This window comes from Parasteatoda tepidariorum, chromosome 2 (assembly GCF_982258835.1).
Source record: "Parasteatoda tepidariorum strain Cologne lab strain chromosome 2, Ptep-v5.0, whole genome shotgun sequence".
Lineage (NCBI taxonomy): Eukaryota > Metazoa > Arthropoda > Arachnida > Araneae > Theridiidae > Parasteatoda > Parasteatoda tepidariorum.
The window spans coordinates 55,435,750-55,450,124 of NC_141756.1; the positions used below are offsets into that span (position 1 = coordinate 55,435,750).

Here is a 14,375-nt window from a genome sequence, read left to right on the forward strand (position 1 = left end):
ATCAAAGTTAAACTGCATCTATCACAAAGAAATCTAAGTATCCTTTTGGACTTAGAAAGCTAACAAGTGAATTGTATATAAACATAATAACATAATATTTTCTTTATCTGATTCAAAAATCAGATCGTATTTGAACACATATGTCATACAATAACCCAAACTCATGTATCACACTTAAGCCATTATTATTTATACAAAACTTATGAGTCTTTTTCTCTTCTCTCTTTCAGTAGTCATAAACTCGACATGTTATTTCATGAATTCAATCAAAAGTTAGTCAGGAACATTATGAAGAACTGTTTAATATGGACTAAATGAAAATATTAGCTAAGTTTCGAAATTCAACATTACTTGACAGAAGATCACCGGTGATTTATGAAAGTCACTCGGAATAATTTACTTCCTAGACACTCCGAAGATTCGTATTGCTCCTTATATGGTAAACCAAGAGTTGCACCACAAACGTCTCGGCTGTGTTTGTAAGATGCTATGAAAGTTTTTTCTTGCCTGGAAGTTTGCTTCTTTTTGTGATCTTAGCAAGACCTTAGAAGAAGTCAGACAATCTGAAAGTAAAAATAAAACAAGTAAATAATTACCCCTTTATTTCACAAAATAAAATTTCATACATAGCTACACGGAGAAAAAAAACCCTGGAAAAATTACTGCACTGTATGTTAATGACATTTTTGGTAAAAATAAAACCATAATTCTGGTATATAATCTAAATTATGCGGTATTTAAACCATTCCATTAATAATTTTTCAGCAGTAATATTTTACATCAAATTAATGAAATACCAGAAATCGAAACATGACCACATTTAGATATTTCTTGTGTTTCTAACTTACATCTTACCACTAAAGTGTGAGTAATTGTATCCAAATATCATTCAATTGAATGTTTGATAAGATTTTACATCAAGATTAAATTATATTAAATACTGCATTCCACATTAATGGCATTTCAGATAAAAAACCACAATTTTGTTTAAAAAATGAAAATATATGGTATTCATCTATTCATATGGTAACTTTTATGCTCATTGGATTACGGTTTAGCGGGAATTCTAGTTTTCAAATTACTGTTCATATTACCACACATGTAATAATAATACAAAACTGAAACGTAAATCTTTCCGAGTAAATTATTTTTGTGCCATTCTTTAATATTTAATGATAAAATTATTAAATTTTATCAGTTATTATATAATCTCATATTTTAATGTTTTTTACTAAAATCATTAACATTATAATCTTTATAAAAATAGCCTGGGTAGATTTTTGATGTTTCCATAGAACCAGAAACATTATAAATTTTAACATATTCCGGTAGATTTGACCATATTTTTTTCTCAGTATATATTTAGTATAATCAAATTAATGTTTACCATATTTTAGAAACACTATAAATATTAACAATATTTGTTGTCAAATAATAGTTCCAAGCGATGGCATGAGTACATTGACAATGCAAATATGTTGTTTGTTCAGAAGCCATTAAGAAAGGTAACTAACTCAATAAATGGAACTTTCAAGTGACGCAAATGAAAAGTAGATAGATGAGTCTAGTTCAAATCTCATGCTAATTTTCTTTTACTAGAAAACCAAAAGACCATAGTAAAATATTTTATTGTGTAACCTGTGTTACGTAATTCTTGATAGAGAATGCTCGTGGAAAAGTTTTTATTTATAGCTTTTATAAAAATTATTTGTTTAGCGCTATTATAAGTAATTGTGAAAACAATCTGATGCATTAAGAATTTTATGAGAATGGATAAAAAGTTCGGCTTAGTGCCTTTTCATAACAAGGAATCTTCTAACTGAAGCCCTTATAACTCGAATTATTTACGGCATTTCAACCTGTTTTAAAGAAAAAATTGACAAAACATTTTATCTTTTGTAAGGGGAAATACGTTGCACTGACGGCAAAAGATTTGAGAAATTCATTTCTTTCATGCCAAATAGTTAATTGTCAAAAATAATTATGAAAAGTGTCAATGCATTGATTTATAAAAAATATAGTTTACAAAGAATTACTGTTTTAACTAGAATTAAGTTTTTTTTTTAAAGAAAAATTTCCTGTTGGTTCATTATTTAGTTTGAAGTGTAACTATTAAATCATTCAAATTTACATCTAACTACTTTTTTCTTTTTTTCTTTTAACCCTTCATTTTCAGATTAAAAAATAAACTGTGATTAATGTATGAGATTTTCATAATTCTATCATAAATGGTGCAGGCAATTTTTGGGCTCGTAGATTGTACTAGAAGAACAATTATGAAACAGCTACAGTAGGATATAAAACTAAGAAATTGCATAAAATGCGCGGATAGAAAACCTAGACGAAAATAGATGAATGATGCTATGACATTAAAAAATGCCAAACTGGAACAATTCCCTAAGATTTCTTGACCTTTGATGATTTTAGACTTGATATTGACAGCAATACATGTAAATGATTCAATGCACTTCAATTTTAAATTTGTGTAAAATTTTATTTTTACTTGATTTTCTTAAATATTGCAGTTTTCCTTTGAAAGTTTTCGTCATTATACTCTTATCATAGAATTTTCAAATTTTGTCTCTAATTATATTGGGAATAAATATATCTTATAAGTAAACTCTCATTTCTAGAAATAATCAGTTTTAGAATTTAATGAAACATAATTTTTTTTTTTTGATTTTTAAATGCGAGAGATTACAGCATTCAAATGGAGAATAGCGAAAACTTTGTTCTGCATAGATTGATGTAAAAAACGTGAAAACAAACTTAAATTTAGAATTGAATTGAACATACTATAATTTCGTTTCTCTAAACTGAAACAAGAAACTTTACTTACTGAGATAGGTTTTTGCTTAGAGTACCCAAATTTTAGTATGTATATTTATGTACTTTTATTATACTTTATTTGTGTTGTTTCCTACTTATAATTATAATTTTTTATAATTGTTTCAGGCCAACTCGGTGTTGACTTATAATAATTACTGCAAAAATAATAAGAAAGATTAAATTCTCTAAAGAGGCCAAAAAGTAATGAATAAAGGTGATAATGCAACCGTTAATAAAAATTTTAAGTAAAAATTATTTTTAGAAAATATGTTATAATTTTTATTGTTTTGAGCTAGTAAGTATTGTTACACATTTCTAACCCAATGTTATATTTTTTCTTTATTTTCGATTAAACTTAACATTTGAGTTTAACCTTTGCAGCATTTGATGGAAATAACTTAGAAATAGATCGCTAATAACTGCTTCGTTTAAACTGTTGAATTATGCTATGTTTCATACAGAAACGATAATTATAGGCTATGTATAAACGCCAAGTCACGTAAGAGCTATTGTGACTAAAGCGTTAGCTTAGTTTAGCCAGGAAGACTGATTCTATGACTTCCGTTTAAAATGTGTCAAGCTGGCAATATTGTTAAACCATATTTAGTGGTATAAATTATCCAACTAACAATATTGATTTTAAATATTATTATTTGTCGATAATACGTACTATATCTAAATGTGATAAATTAATATTGCGCTGATTTTATTTTTCAAAAATTAAGTGATTTAATTTAATTTACTAACCCTTTTCAATTAAAATAGTATAAAGAGAGAAAATGTTCATAAGTATGAAATGTTCATAAGTATATTATGAATATTCATCTCTTTTGTTTCAGTGTGGTTTTAGATTTCCCAGCGAGAAAAATATAGGATGTTTGAAGTTGCTGTAAGTAAAGTTTACATCTATTTAGAATTTATTATTAGAATTTATTATTGAAATTTATTATAACAGAAAAACATTGAGTTTATGTTGAGATATCTCAATTAATTATCATTTTGAAACAAAAACGAAAAAATGCAGATTTGTTATAACAGCAAACAATCGTTGGGAAAAAGTTATTCGTATTCCTTCCTAAATTTATTCGTACTATGGATTTTGAATGTTTTTGCTTTCTAGTAATGATATATTTCGCGTCATAAGTGGTACAGCGGTTTGCATCATTGCAGTTCAGAATTATATTGCTTAGATTTATTACTCAAAATTTATTTTTCACAAATGAAAATTATTTACTATTTTTCTACTTCTTTGTAACAAGGTTTTAAAAACTTTAGGAAAAAAGTGGAAGTTTGTACTACCAAAACTTTAAAAAAAATCAATACTGAGGTTTTTCTTTATTTTTGTTACGTTCAATTCAAAATCTTTCCTACGGTGTATAATTTTTGTGTTTACTCAAATTAGAAGTTAGTTAAATTAAGATTTCAAAAGGTAAACAAATGATCCATTGGCTGTACCACGCCCGCATTGAAAGCTAAAAACGTAAACACAAAATTCAATTCTTTGTCATCATCGCTAATTGTATTATTTTATAGTTTTCAAAAGATGAAAGATAAACCTTTATTTCTAATATGAAAGCTATAAGCTAACAACATGTATTTGAAAATTGACAGTAAATATAGAAATAATACGCTTTTGTTTTCATATTTCATCTGATTATCGAGCACGTTGGACGATATCAGTTGCGAATATTTAAAATAACATTTGAGATATTTACTATTGGAACTTCAGTTTTTTTTAAAAAAATAATTTGTTTGATTAATTTTCAAACTTAAATATGCCCAGATTATTAAATGCATAAAAATAAATAGAATATACTAGATGACCCACGTGATTCGAATGAGTGATGACAATACAATAAAAAGGAAGCTGCTTTTTAAGCCCACTGGAAGAAGAAAGAGGGGAACACCGCGGTTGAGATGGGCTGACTCGATGGAGTCTGATTTTCTTGCAATTAAAGAAAAGAATTGGAGATCAGAGATAAATCGGAAGTCCTTATGGAGAAATCTTCAGAGGGAGACATTGGCTCATATTGGGCTGTCTGGCCAACTATGATGATGATGATGATGAAATATGCCCAGAGCAAATAAACCTTTTAGAAAACGTAAAGGAGTTTATTACGAAAGAAAGTCGATATCAGGAAAAAAAAAGTTTATACTTCTTCATAATAAGGTTTGAAAAAAGTTTGGAAAAAATAAATTTCGATATTAAATTTAAAGAAAATTAATGCAGAAATAATTTTTATGTGAAACCTAAAATTTAAGTGGGATGCTGAAATTATGAATAAAACTTTATATGATATGAATTATTTTTATAAGAAGCATAAAATTTTTAAAATATTTAAAAAAACAAAAATTCAATTAAAAACTAAAAAAATTTTTCTCCACAATTTTGTTTTTAAAAATAATACTTTTTATCAATTGCTTTTATTTAATGAACTACTAAGTACTAAAAAATCTTTTAAATACATGAAATAAATTTAGCAAATCTCTTATTGAAATTATTATTCTAATATCATACAATAGCATTCGTAATGCTTTAATGAATGAACTTTAAATTTTAAATCAATATTCCACATTGCGAATGATTCTTTTTTAAAAGCCTTAGTACAAAAATGTTCGCTTCTGATTTATTTCTAGATCTTTTAAGAAAATTTTAAATACATAAAATAAATTAAAATACATTAAACGGAATAAAATAAATCATTATTTTTTATATATCATAACATTTGTATTGCCTTTAAAATAATGCAATCAATGTAAAATTTCCAAGTATAATTTCAATGTGAAAATACTTTTTCAAAATAATAATTAGCATAAATTGTTTATTAATGGGATAATTTGAGTACTTATAAGACCATGAAAGATATCAAATAAATTAAACTAAGTAATTATTTTCATATCATAGCGTAAAAATTGAAGAGTGTTAAAAAATAAAATCAATATAGACATTACAAAATAAAAAAGAAAATGTCTAAAAAAAAATAAATATTCGGTATAAAATTTTCTTTTTATGGGATACTTCAAGTATTAATAAAACTTCTGAAGATGAGATTTTTTTTTTATCCCGCATTTTTAACACCATTGAATGAGATGTGCCTTTAAACACCTATCTGTAGAAATAAAGAAAAGAGTGGGAAATTTTGCTGAGTCAGCAAGCCATCTTTTGAAAAGTGGGAGAGAAAGGACCTGTATGGGTGGGGGGTAGGAAACAGGGTGGTACGCTGAAGATGCCCCACTTTTGGCAGCGATCCAGGAAATAAGAGGGTACATCCCAAGATTCTTGAATTGGGGGAAGATGAAAAGTGGAAATATTGGGTGAAGATTCCAGGAAAGATCTTAGAAAAATCATATTTGCATACTCGATTGTAGAAAGTTTTTCTTTAAAATAATTATAGTTAAGATGTGAGTTTTCAAGAATTTTGCTTGCATTTGTTTTATAAGTTTCTTTCCAATGCCATGCTTTAAAGGCATATTAGGTTCTACAGATTCACTGCTTGTTTTGATAATAATAATTTGTGATGTTTGACTGTTTGATGTTGTTAGTGATGCTTGATAATGCAAAAAACCACATCTACATTGGTGCAAAATACCTTTTATGCAAACTAATAAAAATTATGAAATGGATTGCAATGCTCTTTTCCAATCATTGTTAAGCTCAAGTACATGGAGAAAAAAGGCTAGTAAAATTACTGTACTTTATGATAATGCCATTTCTGGTAAAAAAAGAAAAAAAAACCACACAGCATAATTATAGTTAGTAAAACCTATATATATATGGTATTTAAGGAGTTCATTTGGTTGTTTTTCCGTTCATAGGGTAACGGTATAACGGATACTCTGATTTTAAAAATCATTGTTATTATTATTGCACATTTAGTAAAAATAAAAAACTGCAAAGTGACTTTAACCGAATAAACAGTTTTTATGCCTTGCTCTAAGGTTTCAGAGCAGCATTAGCAAACATTGCTCCATCGAACCTTATGAAGGAAATTGAGAAGCAATTCTATAGCTGAAATTTCCCGGATTGTGATAAAAATAAAATAAATAATTACTCAGTAAGGTAAAAATCTATTTTAAGCATAATTAAACCATATTCAGATTAATGAGAATGTCAAAAAAAATTCATGAGTGCTGCGGTGGCTCAGGGGATCGAGCATTCGCTTTCCAATAGGCTCGAGTTCCAGTGATGATTGGTCGATATGAAATCCGCAACCGGCTCGCACCGACCACAGTTGTGACGTAAAATATCTTTAGTGGTAGACGGATCATGAGTAACAGTTACCTTGCCATCGGGCTAACCGTGGGAGGTCTCTGTAGTTTTCCATTCCATGTACACAAATACTGGTTAGTTTCATCAAAAAGTCCTCAACGAAGGCAAATTTTTACTAATACTTAATTCAGGAGTTCACTTGTCTTCTTCATTGGGTTCAAAATTAAAAGGCTACAGAGTTAAACAATTAATAGTCGTAAACCGAAAGTTGGGTTGGCTGTTCAATTTCAGTTATAAAATTAAAGAAAATAAGTAGATAAGCTTTAGGTTGGAAAACAAACTTCCCTCGAAGGAAATTTAATCGAAATCATCTAAGCAATAATTAATATGAAGTGAATAAAATGTGCATGAAGAAAATCTTTTTTTCCACACTGAAGAACAAAAATATATAAAGAAATAAGTTTTGACCTTTTCTGTACATTTGAGTAATATTTATTAGTACCAGCGGATGCGGTTTTTTTAATCAAGATTTAAACAGTCACATTGTTTAATCAGGTGTAAGAAAAGCTTTCAGACTGAAATTGCACGTTATATTCCCAATTTCTTTTCATCAAATTTCCTAGAAATAAGTTCTAGTATACTTTTATTACAGACGTGATAGGAATTAATCAAAATATTACTGTAGATGGTAAACTTTGATAATTTTATGAAAGAAACTATACACTGAAGAAAATTTTAATGTAATGAAACTAAAAGTAATCACAACTATTTCGAACCGAAGTTTTCAAACGTAATCATAGAACAGAAGGAATATTCAGACAAATTTAAGACTTGGTCAAACAGAGTAGAAACAGAAATTATGCATTGTAAAAACATTTATTACAGTTGACATAGGCTTTTGGAAGCATACGTATATATTTTGGCCTCAAGCTTAGCACAAACATGCACCAACTTGTAATCAATTGTAAACAAATGTCGGCGATGTTTGAAACGCGCCAACTTTAACAGCAGTATACGGAAGAGAAAGAATTTTATATGTACTGTTAATTCGTATGATCTTGGTATTATAGGTGTGTAGAGCTTTCATGCACCATTTAAATCGTATTTCAAAGCTTAATTCACTTCGAAAAATTATTCCCGCCTACAATTTCTAGAATTAATCAACATTCGAAGATACACCCCACATTTTACAGTCAGTCACTTTTACACACCCCACTTTTTCCGAGTCAGTTAAGATAATTTCACTTTAACTTTCTGTTTTTTTTCTTCCTAAATATCGTCAATGGATAAGATGCCACCATTCTATAGAATGTGTGCGGCAAGGAATGACTTAGAGAATACGAATTATTATATACTAGACATAGTCAATAATGCATGAGCACTTTTCATTAATAGTTCTATAGTAATGCAAAAAATATAAATATTTTACTACTTTACCGTTGATATTAGGCATTCTATAGAATGTCATATTTCATACATTGACGTTCATACATTGATATTTCATTTCATCAATACAATTTCAAACATTTATAAAAAAATATGTTTCGTCATTCTATTTTTTACACAGAAAAACCTGTTAGAGCCTAGTGCAGCTAAATTTTCTGATCGTGGGCACTATATAGCTGCGTCAATGTCAACGCGAGAAAGACAAATTAAACTGAGAGATAAATTACACCCATGGCCGGAGCGGGATTTGAACCCGGGATCTTCTTGGTAAGAGGATAACTCTGACAACCATACCACTAGGTTGGTTTATTTCATGACATGATTTTAGATTGTCAAGTCTTCATCATAATTTCGTTATTCTAGTTACTCCCACAAGGCACTGCGATGAGGTTATGAGTTAAGGAAGCATTTTTGTCATAGATTACAGAGCTCCCATTTCGTCACATATCATGGGATTTCGGGACAAAATCATTCTCAAAATTAACGCAATATAGATCAATGCCTGCTGATTCGTCAAAAGTGAGAGTTTTATTTCTCAGAGTGAAAAAGGGAATAAAATACTTCTTCACTTTTTTTTTTACTTTAAAATATTGGTTGCAAATTTTTTCACTGCATTAAAAAAACCAACCAAAAACTATTCACATCTTGACTTGGAAAGGAATTGATAAAGCATATGTAAAATAATTGAATAAAGATAATCCACAAGTTAATTTAGGAAGCGTATATTTCTTTGATGATGAAAAACAAACATTATGAATGTAAATGATTCCGTAAAATTGCAGCAGTAAATTCTTTGTTTAGGTTTCTTCGTTGCGCATTGCCAAAATTTATTTTTGCTCACGAATTCCAAAACACAACGAAACAAAAACTTATTTTATTTTCCGTATTTCTGCTTTAATAATTATCGAGTCTAATAATAAACATTCTAGTTAATAATTTACTTCTGGCGAGATATTCATTTCCCTCATTTTCTCCACATATTTGCATTCCACTTCTTTATTGTTTAAACTGGTTTGAGCTTTTTAATTTTCAGCAATAAACAATATGATTTAACTAATTAGAAAAAAAATTGAGAAGATTGTCTAGAAACATCGGAGGAAAATGTTAGCTTTGTTTCAGAAAACTTTTTTAGATACCAGATTTCTACACTTCGAAATGTATGTTTTTTGGCAGAAAATTAAACATTAAAACCTTTCTTGCGCTTAAAATTAATTATAATTACCAAATTCCAAGCCCTTATCTTTATTTATAAGAATAGTGAGGTTTAAAGTCAAACATCAGGATTATATTAAAGTTTTGTGTTTTATTGCTTTTAACTGTGGTTGGTTATTTTAGTTGAGTTCTTAAATTGTTTTTTAGCTGTGACATGATCGAAATTAAAGAGGTGTAGAAAAATCACTTATTTAGTTAAAAAGTAATACATTAGGCAGAGTACACCGAGAAAAAAAGTACAGTACCATAATTACCATGTTTACCAAAATTTTATCATATTTTAGAAGTTAAAACTACCAAAATACGGATGGTAAAATTTACTTTATTTCTGGATGAAACTGCTAATTAGTATGATAATTTTTACACCAGCTCTTTGGTAAAGACTTATGATAAAATTAATAAAATATGGTTTTAATATCATGCTGTTTGGTGATAAAAGTGTTTGGTAGTAAAAGTATTTTAACCGTAGTGCTATTTTAAACGAACCGTATAAGTGTAAGCATACTATTACTGTTCTATTTGGTAAAAGGCATAGACTGCAAAAGGTTAAATATACCAAATAATTTTTACAATGAATGACAGTTCTGAAAAACAATTTGGTAATTTTATTGTGATACTTTTTAGCATGACATAAAATCATTTATTTGATTAATTTTAAGTTTTGTAATTTTAATAATAAAACCAAAAATTTTGAATTGAATAAGAACTACAATGCTGAAAACCAGAATATCCGGTAAGTTTTTACCATGACGAAAATTACAAAAGGAATACTTTAAATACCGTATCTTTTGGCTTCATTAAACTGACTAGAAATGTCATTACCATACAATATGGCAATTTCACCTAAATTTATTTCTCCGAGCATTTAATTGCTTCAAGCTACCCTTTGAATTTCTAATTAAAAACTTCGAATTTTTAATTAAAAACTTTGATTTTTTAACTAAAAAGTAATTCTAAAATGATTTTTTTTAACCATAAATGTCTTTACCATACAAGAATGGTAATTTTTCCCGATTCTTTTTCTCTATGAAGTTAATAAAAAAAAATTAAAGAACAATCAGTCCTGAAAAATCATAAATACGCATTAATTATAAGCTTCAGTACATTTGTGTTTTAAAATGGAATTTTATTCTTTATAAATGCCTTTTCATTTAATTTAAAATTCTCTGTAGGTAAATTAAAGTTCTAATTTTTATTAGACTGCACGGGAACAAAGGAAAGAAAAAATCTGATTTATTTTTAACTCGAATAGGCTAATAAAAACAAATAGGCTTGTTTCTGTTAAATATTTTGATTTTTAATTTTTCGTCAGTAATTAAAAGAATCAGGAATTTTTCATATAAATGTAACTTTAGAATCAAAAATGACAAACAGGCAGAAAACCAAAATTTATCAATAGATTTTATAATTATTTGAATTGATTAATCTTTAATAATTTTACACTCTTGGCTTGTAAATAATAATTGCAATATTTAGTATGAACGAATTTATTTAACAAATTTAACAATCAATCATCAAGGATAATATCTATTGTTCGCTTGATAGTCGATTACAAAGCAACTTTATTACAAAGTCAAAGAAGATGGTAAAATCAAAACTTAAATAGTTCTTGATAGAAACGTAATCATTCCTATAAAGACGCGAAAACGCTTTTGAATATCTAATTTTGTTCTAAATGCTTGTTATTACCAAAATTCAATACAGTTGCACGAATGCCGAAATTCGAGAGGTTTTCAAATTGTTTTAAAATCCTCTTCGAGTGTCCTCCATTCTGTAAACCCGTTTCTCAATCTTCAACTACGGAAGGATTTACTATAAATAGTTTACAGGTTAACTGTGTGCCGTCGCAAACGTCGATCGCAAAGCAACTTAATTATTATCTCATGGGGATCAAGACGAACGCGACGAAGCGAAATACAGTCGATTACAGTACTATCTACTGCAGCTTTGGAGTATTGGAAGTAGAATAAATTGTAGGTAGCATAAATGAATTGAGATTGAACTATTCAACTGTAGTCACATTTTCAACTGTAATCTGATTTGCTTAAAGCTTAACGCAAACTACACCACAAATCTCTAGCCGTAAATTGGAATGTTTTTCTTTTTCTGGTGTTAGTTATTAATTTCGACAAATGTTTTAAAAAATATCAGAGTACAAAATCAGAGTGGAAGTTTAAGTGATGAACACACTGATTTACTTTTGCCGCATTTTATTACATAGTAAAAAAAAATCCTCAAATTTGAGAAAAAATTTATTAAATTAACTCCGAAACATATAGTCAAATTTGAAAAACCCATGTGCTCATTATTACATATAGTGACATGATCGAAACAGTTTATGTTCATTTTTGAACAAAATGCATGATCTCAAAAACGACACACCATGTACTTATTTTTAGTGATTTGTTGTTTAGGGGAGTATCAGGTACCTAGAAATTACCCGGTACTCGACTTACTTGACTGGATTTTTATTTTCCGAACCCAACAAAAGAATTTTACTTTCGAGACTCGGCTTTTTTGCCTCAGGACCAAGTACTGGGCCCCCAAACCCATCCAATTTTACCGATAATCCAGCTTTGATTATCAAAATTTTAGATCTAAGGTATGGATCTTGCATGGAAGATCTAAGAAATACCTAATGGCTTGCAAATTATGTAATAGTTATCGGATGGTCAATAAATAAACCCCGATAGTTAAATTATATTTTATTTAATATACTATCATTGTAAAACAATACTTTTAAAGTAACATTAACTACATTAATAAATACTATTGAAATTTTAAGTCAATTGAAAGAAAAATTAATTAATTATATAGTCTAGTAATAGCAAATGTCTCCACTAATATTTAAGTTAATTGATCTACATCTAAACAGTCATCACAAATTTCTTTTAAAAACTTTGTTTTATTGAAAATAGTTTAAAAGATTAAAACAAATAACATGCTTATAGTTTTAAGAACATGTTTTCCAAATAACTATAGCCTGTAAAATCGGCACCTTAAGTGACCGGGAAATAAATCCAAATTTTAATGAGTACCCGGAATTGATCGAGTAACAAAATTTTTACCAGGTTTCCGGAATGTTTTTACCATACAATGTACGGAAATTTCACTAGCTTTTTTTCCTCCGTGTCAAAATACTTTTCAAATTTTATTACTGAGGTGCTATTTGGTCGATTCCGTTTAAAGGATATGTTTTGTCTCTTGAAATTACATTAAATTACATTAATTACAATTAAAATGAAGTCAAAATTTTATACCCTTTCAATTAAAATTCCTTCCACCACTATTAAATATATCGTTGGAAAATCAAATTTTTAAATGTATTTCAATTGTACCCCAAAGCCCTTTTAATTGTCATAACAAGTTTCAGAAATATAGCGAAATACGGAATAAGTAAAATTAACGCTAAGGAGGCCAAACTTACTACGGCTTCCAGACAAAAATATTAAAGCCATATTTTCGATTATTATACTTTTTTAAAGCGTAGAAAATCTAAATCTATCAAAAAAATTTACTTTTAAGAGAAAGCACTTTTATGTGTCTGATTTTGTAAATTAAAACATCGTCTTTACGAATTAATCAAGCCTATGAAGCTTTTAAGATTGCATCAGAATACGAAAAATTCTGATATAGATCAAAAGTTATTAAGACATTGCAAATTATTTTCCCCTCTGTTCATTTTTGCAACAAATTGTGGACATAGCATTCTTATAAATCTGCTAAAGGAATAATTCAGTTTACATCGGTTTCATTAACGAACGGCCCAAATATTTCTTACAACCCTGTGCAAAAACTTCCCTTAAATGAACCAATTTTACAAAAACAAAATGCTTTAAGATACTTTTTTAAAATGTAAATTAATTAGATACTAAATTTGACATAACACTTAAAATAAAAGAATGGAGTAAAGACGATAAAGAAATTATATGAAAGATAGTTCATTTTCAATCTATGTTCTGATTTTGTAATAAACATACATTACTAAGGTATATAAGCTGCAAAGATCATGCAAATAAAAAGTCTTATTTTATTTTAAAAATAAGAAATCTGTATGCTGCTGATAAATCCTGAGCAATGAAGCCACATAACAGCAGAATGATTGGATTTTACGAAAAAAATAAGGAAAACGGGATAAGAAATGTTTTAGCATCGTAACTTGATTACATTGTAAATAACTTAAGATTATGGGATTTACGTGATAAAATGTAATCCGAATTATTCAATCTTTAACGCTTTCATTGTGTTTTTAAATAATATTTATTTATAACATTATTAAACTCAAACCTTGATAATTGTTGTTAGTTCTTAAGGAAATCTTTAGAAAATTATTAAACAAAATAATGTAAGATACAAATTTTTTTTATTATATTTTTTCTGTATTAATTTTCAATATGATTGCTTGTTTAATTTTCATGACAAGGTTAAATAACTCCCAAGTTGCTTTTAAAGGCACTAAAAAATCTGGTTGTTATTAAGTTCTTCACAATATACTCACAAATATTAATTGACACTTCTAATTATATTGACTTTTATCTAGAATGAAAGATATTGACACAAGTTAACTTTCCTTTTGTCGCTTGAAAACTGTTCGATTATGAAAACTGTACTCGTAACATTTATAAAAGCTACAATAGCAATCAAAAGAATATTGGAAAACCATGCGCAAGATACGAGA

At 28.0% G+C, this 14,375-nt stretch overlaps 1 protein-coding gene across 2 annotated transcripts in view; it reads right to left on the reverse strand.

Moving 5' to 3' along the window:
- Positions 1-209: 209 nt before the first annotated feature.
- LOC107450046 (octopamine receptor beta-2R) overlaps positions 210-14,375 on the reverse strand; it is a 180,052-nt gene continuing 165,886 nt past the window's right edge. For both annotated transcript variants that reach the window (XM_071177561.2, XM_071177563.2), the window contains one exon: positions 210-563. The gene's annotated coding sequence lies outside the window, so the exon portion shown is untranslated. The remainder of the gene's footprint in view (positions 564-14,375) is intronic.